This window comes from Helianthus annuus, chromosome 9 (genome assembly GCF_002127325.2).
Source record: "Helianthus annuus cultivar XRQ/B chromosome 9, HanXRQr2.0-SUNRISE, whole genome shotgun sequence".
Classification (NCBI taxonomy): Eukaryota; Viridiplantae; Streptophyta; class Magnoliopsida; order Asterales; family Asteraceae; genus Helianthus; species Helianthus annuus.
Genome location: NC_035441.2, coordinates 155,727,934 through 155,743,910, shown reverse-complemented (window position 1 = coordinate 155,743,910; position 15,977 = coordinate 155,727,934).

The window sequence follows — 15,977 nt, the reverse complement described above, 5'->3', positions numbered from 1 at the left end:
GGTTTTGTATACATTACTTGATAATCTTCAACATTGGGCAGCCAATGGGTGATATGACCATAATCACAGACACCACTGGACAGGTGGGCCAGTGGGTCGAGTGATAAAGTACCGTGGGTAGTTGGTTTGATATTAGAGACATTGTAATCGCTCTTAATACTGTGAATTATAACAAATCTGTTTTTGTATAAAACCTGAATGAACTCACTCAGTATTTCCCGCTGACAAAACCTTTTTAAAACGCGTTTCAGGTAATTACAGTAGATTGGAGTAAGGATTGGATCCGGCACTAAAGGACTTCAAGAAGTGGCTTATTTTATTAAGAAATATCATTTTATTAAAAGCTACCTTTGTAAAACATGAATTCATTTTACCTATTTAATAAATAAAAATCCGGTGTTTTTAAACTCTGATATTTTTCCTATCTCTCGGTCCTGATGAAATTTTCGCTGCAATGTTTTTCAAAAATAATCACCGGTACCACTGGACTGCTCGCGGCGCCCGATTCCGGCCAGGATGGGGTCGGGGGTCGTGACAATTAGGAATGATATATTTGCATTGCTTAATCATAGTGGGTCATCCAAATCGGTTTGGGAAGCTTTACGTGTTAAAGCTGAGGGTGGCAAACAGATAAAAAAGAACAAAATCGCTTTACTTAAAAAGGAATTTGATCTTTTTGATGGTTTAAAAGGAGAATCGGTGAGGCAAATGATAGAGAGATCCTGTCACCTTAAAATCGAGCTTGAACGTTTTAAAATTGACAAAACAAGAGAGGAACTTATAGATAAAGTAATTGAAGCGTTACCACGAGTTGATCAGTGGCAAACGTTTGTTTTTATATTAAAAAATGATGCTTCATATGATGAAATTTCTCTTGATTCTCTGTTTGAAAAGATTGAAAGTCATGACTTGGAGCTTCAAAAGCAAAGCAAGATGACTGGTTCTTCACATCAACAGAATGTTGGCTTGTACTACAAAGGCAGTGTACCTTCTGATAAAGGTGTTGGTTCACCAAAGACAGCATTCAGTGGTGAGAAGATGAAAGAACCACAAACAACGTCCACAAGTCATCATTCTGGATATCATTCATCCTCACAAACTAGTTCTGAAGATGGAGAGGAGATTTTGTGCAACATTGCTCTTAAACTAAAGAATTCTCCTTCGATGAGCATCAATGCAGCAAAGCAGCAAATGAGCTTTCTTGCATCCGTTCTGGAATCATATGAAGGTCTTGTAGCTGGAAAAATCGGTAATTCTGAACTGACAAAAGAAGACTACGACCAGATTGATCCAGAGGAAATGGAGCTTATTGATATTCGTTGGTGTTTGGCAAGCTGCATTCGGAGAGCTCAAAGATACATGGAAATTACTGGGAAACAATCTCTTGGTGGTCCATCAACGAAGCTCGGATTCGACAAGTCAAAAGTGACCTGCTTCAGATGCAAGCAAAAGGGTCATTTCAAAAGAGAGTGTAAAAATGCAGAAGTTGCTGAAGTAAATGAACGTCCTTTCAATGATGACTATTATCGAAAGGCGATCTACCATCGAAGCAGAGAAGAGCCGAAGTTGATCGAAGATAAACCCAAGGATAAATCAAGAGCTTGTTTTGTCATTCACGATGATGAAGGGTTTGATTGGAGCTCTATTTGTCCAGAAGAAGATCGTTTGGAGAATGCTCGAAAAACAGCTCATGGCAGGGCTATTACAGAGAAAAGAAAGTTTGTTTTCGTTGCTGAGATTCAAGATGAAAACAAAGACAAAGACACTGCTGAAATCCATGAAGAAAAAGTTGAGATCAAGGAGAAAACTTGAGAAGAGATCTTGAGTGAGAAGACTTACAGAGAAAGAAATGTGGTCTACAACAGAATGGATGAGATGCAGGAAGAGTATGAAAGTGCTGTCAGCAACAGAAGATGGGATAAGAAGAGAGAGTGTTACTACAACAGAGAAGGAGAGCCGGTTGTTCCAAAGAAAGACATAATTTTTGATGATGTTCTTCTTGTTGTCCCGTTGAGAGCCGAATACTACAGAAGGGTGACGAAAGATGATACATACATTAAACAGTATGAAAAAGATATCAGATATGCTATGCTGTCATGTTTGAGAAAAAGATATGAGGAAAGAATGAAGAAAAATGTTGAAGAGATGGTGGATAATTTGAAGAAGGTTGCTGAAAAGGTTGTTGAAGCAGAAGTTGTGAAAGAAGTTGTTTCTGTAGAACAGCAGATTGAAGAAGAAGTAAAAGAAGAAGAAAAGAAGGATGATGCTGAGATAAAGCAGATAAAAGCTGCTGAAAACACCGAGGTGCCAATCACTGAGGTAAATTCTGATTCTGAAAACTTGAAACTGATTGTTCAGTGCAAGAAATGCATGGAACCGTGCAGAGCTTGTACTGAAAAAGATGAGCAATTCAGAACAAGAGATCTTGAGCTCACAAAAATTGAAAACATTTTCAAAGAAAAATGCAAAGAAATGCTAGAAAAAGAAAAAGTTTTAAAAGAAAATGATGAAAAACTTTCAGAAAGATGTAACGAATTGGAAAAAGAAAATGAAGTTTTGAAGGAAAACGTTTTGAAAATGACAAATGAATGTTCACAAAAAGAGAATGTGGTTCAAGAAATGAAGAAAGAATATGACTCAATGAAATTATCATATCACATTATAAAAGAATCATATGAAAAGGTGAAAGATGAAATGAAATATGCTCAATCAAGAATGAATCATTTATGTGAAACAACCAAAGAACTTAAACGAATGTATGCTATAAAACAAGATGTTGTTAATTCCTATATTGAGGATGTTGCTAAGCTAAAGCAACAGATTGTTGATTTAGAACAGGAAAACAACAAGTTAAAAAGTTATCACGTGTCGTCATATGTGCTTGAACGAATTTTCAATATAAAACTGGGTGATGGTGAGTCTGAGCAGAACAAGAAAGGCATTGGCTCAGAGTATCATCAAGTTCCACCACCTGAAAAGTTTGCATTTTATGATGAAGAAAAGGTCGAGAAAGCTTTCAACTTGGTAGATCAATTGCCAGATAACATTGACATAACATATTCCAAATCTGATGATTCTCATGATTCAGAGGTGGTAGGAAAAGTCGTTGAAAGTGTCTTGAACGAAGAGTCGGTTGATACAGGTAAATCTGAATCACAGGATGAAGATGAAGGAAATCTTCATGATGGATATCTGAAGAACACAAAATCTGAGAAAAAATTGAATGATGATTCAAAGGGATTGGTTTATACCATGATTGGATCAGACAAATTATTCTTAGATATTGTATTCCCGATTCAGAATGTGATTACAGAAAAGGTTGATAAAGTTTTCAAGATGGTTCAGATTGAAAAATCTGAAATTCCAAAGTTTGCTGGTAAGGTCACAAAACTTTTTATAGCAAACCTGGTTACAAGAAGAAAAACATGAAGGCTGGGTTGGGTTATAAGAAGAAACAAAATTGGAATAAAAATGAAACTCCGAATTTTCAGGCAAAAATGAACTTTGTTCACGGAACAAGTTCAGAAGAAGAGAAAGAACTCAAATTTAGACAACAGTCTAATGAAGAGTTTCATGCTCAGAAAAAGCAACAACAACAGGTCAAAGATGTCTCAAAGAGAACATGCTTTAAATGTGATCAAACAGGACATCTTGCTTGCAAGTGTCCAAATCTGAAACCTGTTGGTGTTGAGACGAAAAAGAAGTCTGTTTATGTTAAGAAACAGAAATCTGAAGTTGTGACTCAGAAGTCAACCAAGTTTGATTCAAAGCAAACTTGGAAGCCGAAAATGTCAAAGGCTGACTCACAACAAACATGGAAACCAGTGACACCCAGACTTAGAACAACACAAAGTTGGAAAACAACTATTGATGCAACAAAACCAAACCAGTTTTGGAAACCAAAAGTTGTTGTTCAAGATCAAAATGTTCAAAAAGAGTCACATTTTTACAAAAGAGGGACTCCAAAAGGTCAAACATGGAGTGTTAAGAAACAAATTGCTTCGGTAAAAGATGAAAAGGTTGAAGTCAAAATTGACAAAGTCTTTGTACAAAATGACAAAGATTTTCCGAAGCTGAATGATGCATATTGTGTTGAAATGCCTAAGGTTCAACAGACCTGGGCTAAATTGTTCAAGTAATTGAATACTTTGAATGTGCAGGTGCTTCTGAAGAAATCTGAACATCAATCAAAGGAGAATCGAAGCAGCCTAGCACAGGAGGAGAAGGCTGCTGAACCCTATGTTGGTTGAAACAGGGAGTTTGTTTGTTTTCTGTATATAAATAAACAATATTCTCAAAAACCCTATAAATTGAAAAATTTAAAAACCAAATATATGTTTTCATTTTGTCAAAATTTGAAAAATCAAAAATATGTTGTTTTTAAATTTGTCAAAAATACAAAAATTTCAAAAATATGTTATTCGAATTTGCCGGAACTCCCAGGTTGGTAATTGAGGAGTAGGAATCGGCATATTTCTTGAGAAATGTTTTATCAAGGACATTAAGTTGTACTTGATTTAACTTTCGTATTAGTTGATGAAAGAACAAAGTGATGAATAAACCCCGTGTGTGAATCAAACAAAACTTATTTTCCGGAAAAACCATTTTGATTAAAACAAACTTAAGTGTTTTGAAATCATAATGGGAAAATAGTTTGTTATCAGGGGAAGTTCTGATTGAATATGCCGAAACCCTCACGGCGGAACAAACATGATTAATTTCACAAGAATGAAAAACGGTTTTCAAACTGTAAAAGATCAATGTGTTGTAAATCATGGGGGTACATTATATATTTTCTGCAAAACAGAGCATGTGAAGCAGAAAATGGATGGCGAGACAAAGCTATCAGTATCGGTTTGTCAAATTTTCTTTAAATGGTTTTGAATTTTAGGGGGAGTAAAAATTATTGTATTGGCAGAAAATCCAAAAACATTAGAAAATTTGAAAAAGCCAAAAACATGATAAAATTCAAAAATTGAGTTTTTGTGTAAAAAGAGGAAATGATAGTACATCAGTAGACAGTTACAGTATGCTAAAGAAATGTAATGATTAAATAGCGTTAAACAGTCTCACTGATGATATGCCGATAGGTTTTTATACATTTAGTAAACTTTTTCGGGATATAAACCTAAGCAAGTTTGAATTTTACTTATTTCGTGGGGAACGCTACTTGGATATATAGGTAACCCCTGAAATCTCGTTTGAAAGGTCTCGTATTCTGATATACTAGGTTTTTATACTCAATGATGTCTGGGGTATTATTCCGGGACTTCTGATGAATGGAAGTTCTGACCTAGTCCTTGGATAATACTTTCTGCTAATGCTTGAAACATAGCATAAACCCTCAGCATGCAGATGAAACAATAAAATTGATAATCGCTGCTGTTGTAACTAAAAGATCCTCTAAAGGGGACATACCAAAAAGTCGAAGCTGATATCTCTCTGCGCATACGGAAGTATCGACCTGAGATCCCTCGGCCCTCGCATACCTAATTTATGTACATATATCATTGTAGTATACTCACCTGTAAGACTGAATATTGGGATTCTGGATACGGGAGTATATTCAAGAGGTGGGACACATGAATGAGTTTAAGTTCTTAAAACATCTAATACGTATCCTGAATCAGTTGAAATTTGTATGAAAATTTAAGTGGACAAATATATCGACAATCTAAGTGAATTGTTTAATTCTTAATGTGAAACTAAGCTCAACGGTACTTGTGACTTGTCAAAAACTGATATGATCCTCTGACACGAACTCAAACAAAAATATTGTCTGTAAATATGTTTGTACATATTTCTTTACTGCTTTATCTTTCAGAAAAATACAAAAAGATTTTGATTTCCGCTTTATTTTCGACAACCGATATCTGAATGCTGAGTTTCAAAATCTGAGTTCGCTGATCGTGTTTCTGATAATAAAACAAGTTCATTAATTTGAAACTTGAAACCTTAAAATCAAAAATTCAAAAACAGTTTGTGATATCTCCAAGGTCATTAATTTGGACTTGGATGATTAACCGTGAAGGATTTGGATGCTCATATTGTTAAAATCTGTAATAGAGCCAGTTTTCAATTTTGGATGCTTAATATTGCCAAATCCATGAAGTTTGTTGATAGGGGGAGAGAATCAAGTATTTCTGGAAATATTCATATTATTATATTTTAAAGCCAGGATCTTGATATAGAAAGTTTAAAAGAGCCAGAATACGATTTCTGGACAATTTCAAAACATTGTCACTTATAAATGTATGAGTGTTGCAGATGTTATTCCAGACTACGATCCCGATAGCCAAGTCTGAGGGGGAGTCTGAAGACGAGCTCAACGCAAACAAAAGCGTGTAAGGAGCCAGGTATCGTTCCTGGAAGAGCTTGTAACTGGAAAGCCAGGTGTCGATCCCAAAAGCACGGAAGCTTGACGAAAGGGGGAGCCTGAAGAGTTTACTGAAAGGGGGAGCTGAAGCTGAAGACAGATCCACCAGGATTCTGTTTGAGCAAGAGGGAGTCTGGGTAGCTGAAGATGTCAAATCTTCAAGAAGACTCAGAAAGAAAAAGAAAGACAAGACGCTACGAGCTTTTACGGATTGACTGCGGCAATATCCAAGGGGGAGTCTGTTAGTGCAGTAATGTCTATCGCCTCCGTCATTTCCGTTCGTAGCAGAAACATAAGAACTTTAGTGATTATAATGTAATATCTTGTTACTAAAAGGCAAGGTGGCATTATTGTAAATAAGGAAAGATTCCTTATCACCTTTGGCCTATAAATAGAACCATTAGGGTTCTCATTTAGAACTTTTTCCATTTGGAACTTTGAAGCTTAGAGGTTAGAGAGAGAAAGTAGAGAGAGAAAGGCAAAAGGTGATTCGTGTTGCTTGTACATTTTCATACGTTTTTATAGAATCACAGATTGAGTACGTCTCGTGTGTTTCGGTCGTTCACGTTCACGGATTCCGCACGTTGAACGTGTCATACGCAATCGTTTCGGAGTCAAACCGGTCCTAACAGGCATCAATGAATGACTTTTGGGATTCATTTCCTAAGTCACACATTGGTACAACCACTGCTGGTGGGAAATCAAATGATCCCATTAACTTGGGTGATGATTTAAAATATCAGGAATTGACGGACAGAGTTGAAAATCTTGAAACATCAGTTGCTGAAATAAAGGATATGGTGCAACAGCTGTTAAAAGCTCAAAAAGCACAATCCACTGCTGTTCCAGCTCAAGCACCTGCACAACCTGCACCTTCTGCAAATGAGCTATGGAATATATTTCAACCCCTGCTTGAAAAAAAAAAACAAATGGCTGATCAGCAGCATGCAATACATGTACAAATGCTGACAAACATGGTGGAGTCAAGATTTAAAGATACTCAGGCAGACATCAAAGCTATCAAGGCTCACATCCAAAGTACCACTGGAAAAGTTCCTCCCACTGTCCTCTTCATGAATGAACCATTTCCAGATAATGCCAAAAAGGGGGAGAAAATCAAGTGGAAGAAGAAGGGAATTGAGGATGGTACTTATATTGAACCAGAAAAAGATAGCCAGACTAAAGCTGCCATATCAACACTCACCACTACAACACACACCACCACAACCACTGACCTACCACCACCATCATCTATTATCACATCACCACTACCAAAACCAAATTCACCACCATTACCTCCTGCCAAAAAGCAGAAGACACCAGAAGTTACAACATCTGGTGTAATGACAACAGTGGTTGAAACACCAGTGGTTTTAACAATTGTTAGTCAGACACCTTCCACCACTCAAATCACTACCATTTCAACACCTGCTCAAAAGTAGAAGACACCTACTGACACATCAGTAGTTGTAATGACAACAGAGGTTGAAACACCAGTTGTTCCAACAGCTGTTAGTCAACCATCCACCACTGATCTCAACATTTCTACATCACAACCAAAATCCCCTTCACCCAAAAAGCTTTACACAAGGAAAAGGAAGTTTCAGAAGAATGCTGATGATATACCAGCACCTATTCCTTTATCCTCTACACCTTACAATGTCATCAATCCACAACCACCCACTCAAATATCCTCCACTAGAATTGAATCTATTGCTGAGAAATATCCACTGGAATTGGAGGCTGTAAAGGATGAAATGAAACAATTTTATACAATAGATGATCCTTGGGAAAGAAGATTTCCTTCTCTCATTGGATTTAGGAATCCATTAAACATGAGTGAGTATCTAAAACTCAAAGCCAGGCAAGCAGATATAAGAGCCAGAATTGAATGCAAAGATCAAGGTGATAAAGCCATTTCTGAAAGAATGGTGTTTTTACTCACAAAGGTCAAACAAATGGAAGATTATGCAAAAGACCTGAGCAAAGACATGTCAAATATGCCACCTGATGCTGCCCTACAAAAGGTAATGAGAAAGGAGTTTCTTGAATTCATCATGAAAGAAAAATTTTATCCAGCCAAAGAAGAACAATTCAGTGAATGGCCACTCATTGCACTAAAGCATGAGGTGAACAGAATCAAGAGAATTCAAAATGATCCAAGCAAGAAAAAGACAGCTCCAAACTGGAGTAAATACAAGCAGGCCATTGATAAACTCACTTCAGAATACAAGAGAAAGAAACAGGAGTTAGTGGATGCAAATATGGGAACTGCTAAAGCCATAGCAAAATGGACCAAGCAGTATACAGAGGAGGCTTATGAAAGGCTGAAAAGAAGGAAAATAACAGACCCTAATGTACCAAAGAAGCCTGAACACAAAAAGCCAAAACAGGTCATTGATCCTAAACCACTGTTCACATCAGCAGATACCCCTATCATTGTGTTAAACCAAGAAAAAGGGAAACTGTTGACCAGTGAAGAAGAAAAAGAAAAGGAAGCTGAGTACTTTACAGAAGCCATCAAGAAAATGGATCTAAATGAAGATAGCTCAGTGAAACTTCAAAACCTTGTCAAAAAGGTATTGACCAAATCTGCATCACCAAACACTTCAGCAGACATGACAGCCATTGAGCTTGAACTAAGAAAAAGGCAAGAGCTGATTGAACAAGAAGCTGCAGAAGACATAGCTGCAGCAAATGAAATCATACAAACGGCCTTCAATCAAATGTCAGCTGAAAACTCAGAAGTAGCAAAAGGTCAGAGTATTGATCATACTGAAAACTCTGAACTATCAAAAGCTCAGAGTGCTGATCATGTTGAAAACTCTGAACCAGCAAATATACTGAGTTTTGATCAACAACCTCTCACAAGGCCACAATCCCCTGACTCATCTGTGAATAAACCTCTCCCAAGAAACCCATTGGGTTCAAAAGTACTAAAATGGATGTCTGATCAAAAGACCCATGTATTGACCCTGATCAGATCTAATGGAGAAGTGAAGCACATATCAAGGAATCAAGCACTAGGCCTAGGTGTTGAAGATCTACAAGATCTCCTTGAGCTTACACTGTGTAGGGATGAGGGTGATACAAGTTCTCGGGATTTTGAGCTTCAATTTAAAGAACAAGTTAGGGAACTTCTGATGAGAAATAAAAATCCAGAATAATGAAGGGTTTTGGCATTATCTGTTCCAGGGGGAGATTATTGGGATTGAACCCTACTAAAGGAACAGATAATGAAAGCCAAAACCAGTTCACCATAGAGGATTAATCATAAGCAGTTGTTTTCATTAAGCTCTCCCCTTGACAGTTGTTATCTAGCATCTGATAGACTTCAAAACACTGCTCAATAGAACAACTGCTACTAAAGTACTGATGAAGATTAAAGACCGAAGCTCAATCTACTGATGGATTCCAAGCACTGATGAATAACTAAAGTACTGCTCGTTCAAGGCCTGATCACCCTTTAAAGAAAGCACTGATGCTCAACATCAGTGGTTGACTACAACAGTGGAATGAAGAATCAGTGTTTATATATCCGTGTTTAGAAATTAATCAGTGTCTGTATGGTCAGTTGTTATAGAACAGTAGATAGAGTTTGTTAGTTTGTTAGATGTCGCTTTCATGGTGACGTCAGCTAAGATGCTTCAGTGGTTTGGTTTGCCTATAAATGTAACAGTACCCTGTACTGTTACATTTGATTGACTGAGTAGGTTTTTCTCCTCTAGTCTAATCCTTTCATCTTGTGCAATCAACCTTGGAGCATCAGGCTGAGGGGGAGTTTAGTTTGTAAGCATGCTCTGTAAATCTTTTGCTTTGTATTGTAATCATTCGACTCTATGAAAAGCATGTGTTTATCAAAACTATCTTCTTCCTGAATTGTGCTTACAAAGTTTGTGTTCATTTCCGCTGCACTTAATGTTTAAATTATATAAACAAGCACAATTATGAGAGCCTCAGATCCTAACAATCTCTTGAGTGGGTTTTTCTCCTCTAGTCTAAGCCTTTCATCTTGTGCAGTCAACCTTGGAGCATCAGGCTGAGGGGGAGTTTAGTTTGTAAGCATGCTCTGTAAATCTTCTGCTTTGTATTGTAATCATTCGACTCTATGAAAAGCATGTGTTTATCAAAACTATCTTCTTCCTGAATTGTGCTTACAAAGTTTGTGTTCATTTCCGCTGCACTTAATGTTTAAATTATATAAACAAGCACAATTATGAGAGCCTCAGATCCTAACAATCTCTCCGTTTCTCATTTTGCCATCAGCGCAGTACTCGTAGTGCACCAAAACCAAGCACAAATACCGGTTTACTATGTGAGCCGCATCCTAAAGGATTATGAAACTCGGTACCTGATGGTAGAAAAATTGGCACTCGCCTTAGTACATGCATCCAGATAACTCCGAAGGTATTTTCAGGCCTTCAACATAGAGGTGCAAACTAATCTTCAAATCCAGCAAATCCTAAGAAAACCGGAGGTCTCCGGACGACTCACCAAGTGGGCAATTGAGCTCAGTGCTTTCGACATTACCTACCAAACCTGAGGTCCGGTAAAAGGCCAAGCAGTGGCAGATTTTTTTACGGAAGTTCCTACCGGAGAAAGCACCAAGGAAAAACCCATTCTCCCAAAAGTTTGGAATCTGTACACAGACGGAGCCTCTAGCAAAGAAGGATCCGGAGCTGGTTTAATCTTGATAGATCTGGAAGGGATAGAATACACCTACGCTCTGCATTTTGAGTTCAAGACTTCGAACAATGAAGCAGAGTACGAAGCTCTTTTAGCCGGAGTCCAACAGCGGCCAAAGCCGATGCAAGTTCCATCCTGGCCCACGTTGATTCATTACTAGTCACCAACTAAGTCAATGGAGAGTACGAGGCACGCGAAGAAAACATGATTTGGTATTTAAACCAAGTCAACAACTTAATGTCCATGTTTGATTCATGCAAGATAGTCCACATCCCGAGAAGTAAGAACAAAAAGGCTGATGCCCTGAGTAAGCTTGCATCCGTCGCGTTCTGTCATTTGTCCAAGGAATTTCTGGTTGAGACTCTGCAAACTCCGGCTATCAGCCAAGCGGAGGACGTAATGTCAATCTTCATACAAGAAAAATCATGGATGACCCCGATCCTGGACTATTTGAAAGAGGGCACACTCCCGGGAGATAAAGCTCAAGCACGAAAGATGTAACACTCGTCTTAAATTTCTATTATTTTAATCATAAAATACGGGCCCTTTTAAACCAAATGCATATTTAGCAAAACATAGTTAAAAGTTAAGATGTACATTGTTTAGCGAGTTAACATAAGAACCTTCTAGTTCAAATATTCACAACTAATATTTTTTACAAAACAACATTGTCTAGACAGGTTTAGATTAATGCGGAAGCTTCAAAAACGGTGTTCGGTTCTTGAATTCACGCTTGATCGGCATCCGAAGCTAACGAGCATCACTTGAGGTCAAAACCACATAAATAATTAGTTTTGACAATGTTAATCGAGCCTAGACAAGTCCCAAATACATAAACATAACGAAAATCGAAAAATTCTGGTTTTTAGTCTGTCGCGCCACGCGCCAGACTTAGTCCGACCCTTCGCGTGTCGCGGGCGGCCCCGCGTGTCGCGCCAGTTCCTTATGCCCCCGTCGCGTGGTGCGAGGGAGTGCGTTTTCCAGCAGGTCCAGTTTCTGGACCTGCATTTTGCCCAGCTCCGAAAATTTTACAAAAATCTGACTTTAAACAATCATAACTTTTTACTCGATTGTCCGTTTTAGTCCATTCTTTTTCCTATGAGTCCGTAATAAAATTACAGAGCTAACCATGTAAATTTCACATCACGGAAACCGAATTACGAACAAATGATTCATGAAATCCCTGTTTCAATTATCCAACCCATTAGCAATAAGTGCAAAATACTATTTTTTCAGTTCTAAGACTTTTTGGACATAATTACCCAAATCCCCGGGCTTATAAACCTTGGCATATTTGCGCCATTCCATGGCTTTACGCTCACATTAGAACTTAATGCTTGTTTCCTCAAAATTCAAGCATTCCACTTCAAGCGACACTTATAATTTATTTCTATTGTTTGACCCGATAGCTCGAATTCGTTAACTTAAATTAATATGACCAATGCATTGGCGTAGTGCTATCCAACACTTAACGTAATGCGAGACCTTCAAGTCTCGACACATATGATTCTTTAAAAAGCATCATTTTGACCCGTTTGGTTGTCGCGTGAAAACCATCACTTGATGACAAGCCAAACCTTTTCCAAAACCAATTCCAACCATTGTTTTGACCCGTTTGATATGTCGAGTGAGCTTCGTCACTTCAAGGACACACCAAACGCGTATGTTACACTACTACACCATTTATACACAAAAACCAAACATTTATGCATAATGTAACGGAACTAAGGTCACGTACCTTTAGAGCAGACCCTTCAAACGCGTATCCCCTCTGGCTTGTCCGCTTGACGATCCAGATTCTTTGCCTAAAGAGTTCAATTCACAATAAGTTTAGAACTCTTTCATAAGCCTTAACGCATATTTCTCTATAATAATCAAATCTGCGTTTTCACCCAATTTTTAACATTTTAAATCCTCACTTAGGCGTTTTAACAAACACCTAGTGGGTTTGATTTTTACATAATCAAAACCAAGTTCATGACTTGAAATTTTCATCTTAAACCAACTTCAATTAGGCACGTTTACACACGTTTTAACTTCTATATTTCAGAAGTTACCTCTAAAAACTCAGTTTACACTAGAACAAGAATCATAATCCTAGTGTTTATCAAGTTTCTACAAACTTATTAATCACCTACATTGGTGATTATAAACCCTACAAGCCTCATGCAAGATTTTGACAACAAATCATCTAGGGTTTATCCCTATACATCATATCACTTCTAATTTCATCCATGCAAGACATAATCAAGCTAAATTTCAGTTTTTCACAATTAACCTAGAATTTAAGGTGAATCAAAACATCAAGATTTTACATACCTTATGATCCCCTCAACAAGGTGATCACTAATTTGTGCTTGAAATTCGATTTAGACCAGATTAAAGCCTTCAATTGATCTCTTTTAGTGAGAGCTAGGGTTTATAGGGAGCTCCTGCTCGCTCCCTGCGTTTTTTGGTCGACCAAACACTCCTAAGTGTGTGTTTGGTGGAGTTTATTTTGTTTTAATCTCTCAAGTTTCCCCACTTTACAACTTAAGTCCCTCAATTATGGTTTTATTTATAATCTAAGAGTTTCCATCCATTTATTTGATATCACAAGACTCGTATCTAACTGGGTTATTTAATCCTAGTTAGTCTCTTCTCGTTTATTTAGCGCTTCGTAATTACAATATATATCTATTATATATAATAAATAAAAAAAATTGGGACACGTGTCATAATATTAGGGCTTATTAGATTTGGTTTTGGCGGGAAACTGAATGGGTATTAAAATTGAACGCGGATCCCCGTTTTAATGTGATCCGACCCGTGTTATGACCCAGGTATATAATTCATCTAAAAACCTAAATTCATGTCGCTCAATCTTTTCCTTCACTGCTTCACACGAAACCCTAGCCTCCCTCTTCCTTTGGCTTGAAGCTTCTACGTTCTACCATATGCTTTCCTGAAACCTTGAACTATCATACGCTTCTTCTTTTTCTACCTGTATCTCATTCTCTCTGAATCGCTTATGTGAATGGCTTAACAAAGGATTCCAAAATCAAGGTTATTCACTTCCAGGTAATCCCCATTCTAAACCCTAGCCTCCCTTTCCTCTTTCTTCTAGATCAATCATCGCCATATTCACCACTGATTAAGGATCAATTAGATGTTGATCAATCACTACAGAAATGAAAAACGAATCTATCTGTTCATGCCATAGATATGTAGACAGCGGCGGAGATAAGTTAAATTTGATGAACCGTTTCTTCATTCTATAGAATTTTCATGGTATGTTCTTTGTTTGATTTCGCATATAGTCGGATTTTTTGGTTGTTTCCGACGTTTCTTACTTGATTATGATTTACGGCTTTTATTGAAGTTTTCTTTACTGGATTCGTTGGAGGATGATTGGGGGTTTAAAGGGTGGTTGTGTTGTATTTCACAACAAAAATACGTTCACGACGTGTGACCATACAAATAAATTCTATGCAGGGTCCTTTGGTGAAAATTGATCTGATCAACACAGCTAATTGGACTGGAAATTGGTCTCAGCTCTGTCCTACTTGCAAGGTTCTTTTAAAGTCATTTTTATACTTCATTTTAGATGAGTAGATTCACTGAACATTATATTACGTGAGGAATAGAAAGATGTTGGTGGTCGATTGATAACGGGTATCGTTAAGGTTGTTGATGTCTTATAAAATGACCCGTGGAATCTTTGATATGAACTAATGAGTGTTCAATGCATAATACTAGAATTCATATCTAATACCTACTTTCATGGATGTTGTAAAATTATGTTTGATCAGATTGGAGGATGTGGGCTATGCCGTTGGAGTACGAGTTTTGGAACTGTTGTGCCACAGGGAAAAGGTAGTGTTTTGCAGTTGGTGTATAGTTGAATTTTGACATGACCTAATAGTCGAATGCTCGCTTTATCGTTAAATAGCGAAATAAATCAGACCTGATATTTTTATATGCACATTCATGCTTTCTGTCAGGTTTTGTTAAGAAATGAATGTTTTTGTTTTGCATTTCTTGTGCCTTGATATGAAGAACAGGAGGTTATATTAATTAAGAATCATCTAGAAATTGAAGTAGAAAAAAAGTTGCTATTTCAAAAAAAAAAGAAAGAAAAGAAATGTGTTTTAGTTGTTATTTGTTAGTCATGGTAGTGAAAAGTTCAAATTTTCTGCTATAAAAAGTTTTTTTTTCTGTTGTATCCTTTTTTTCTATGGGTTCACAGTATAAAATGAACCGTACTGCTTTGTTTTCATGTATTAATGACCCTGGATGTTAACAATTACCGAACCAAGTAAGTATTGTCTTAAATTAATTGTTTCCTGCTATAATTTACAGCATGTATGGTTAGTGATCCAACCAAACCACATGAAGATGGTAAGGCCACTAATGACCAAGATGGAGATGGTTTGGGATGCTGATGAAGGTATATACTGAGTAATAGTTGCCACTTAATTTGATGAAGGTATATACTGAACATGATCATGATGAGAATGATAATAGTTGTGAATTTGGTTTTGTTACCTGCAAGCTTTCTGTTGAAGAGGTCAAGTGGGTAATTTTTATTGAACTCAAGAAATGGGTAAGAAGTCACAATAAAAATGTGTAATATTTATTGAATGGGTCAAGTGCGTAATTTCTATTGAACATGTCAAATGGGTCAAGTGACGCCACTTACCTACTTGATATGCCTTGGGATTGGGTCAGATGGCCTTCCTCTTCGTTGCTAGTGTTTTATTTTTATCTTTTTCATTTAATTCATATTAAAAAACTAAAAGTTCTTTTATCACTACGTATATAAAACAATGAAGGGTGGCCTATATTATTAGATACCTTATGGGGTGTTTTTTAATTACCATATTATTATTGGTGAATTGTATGTGGATAATAGACGGCCAGAGGATCGGGACGA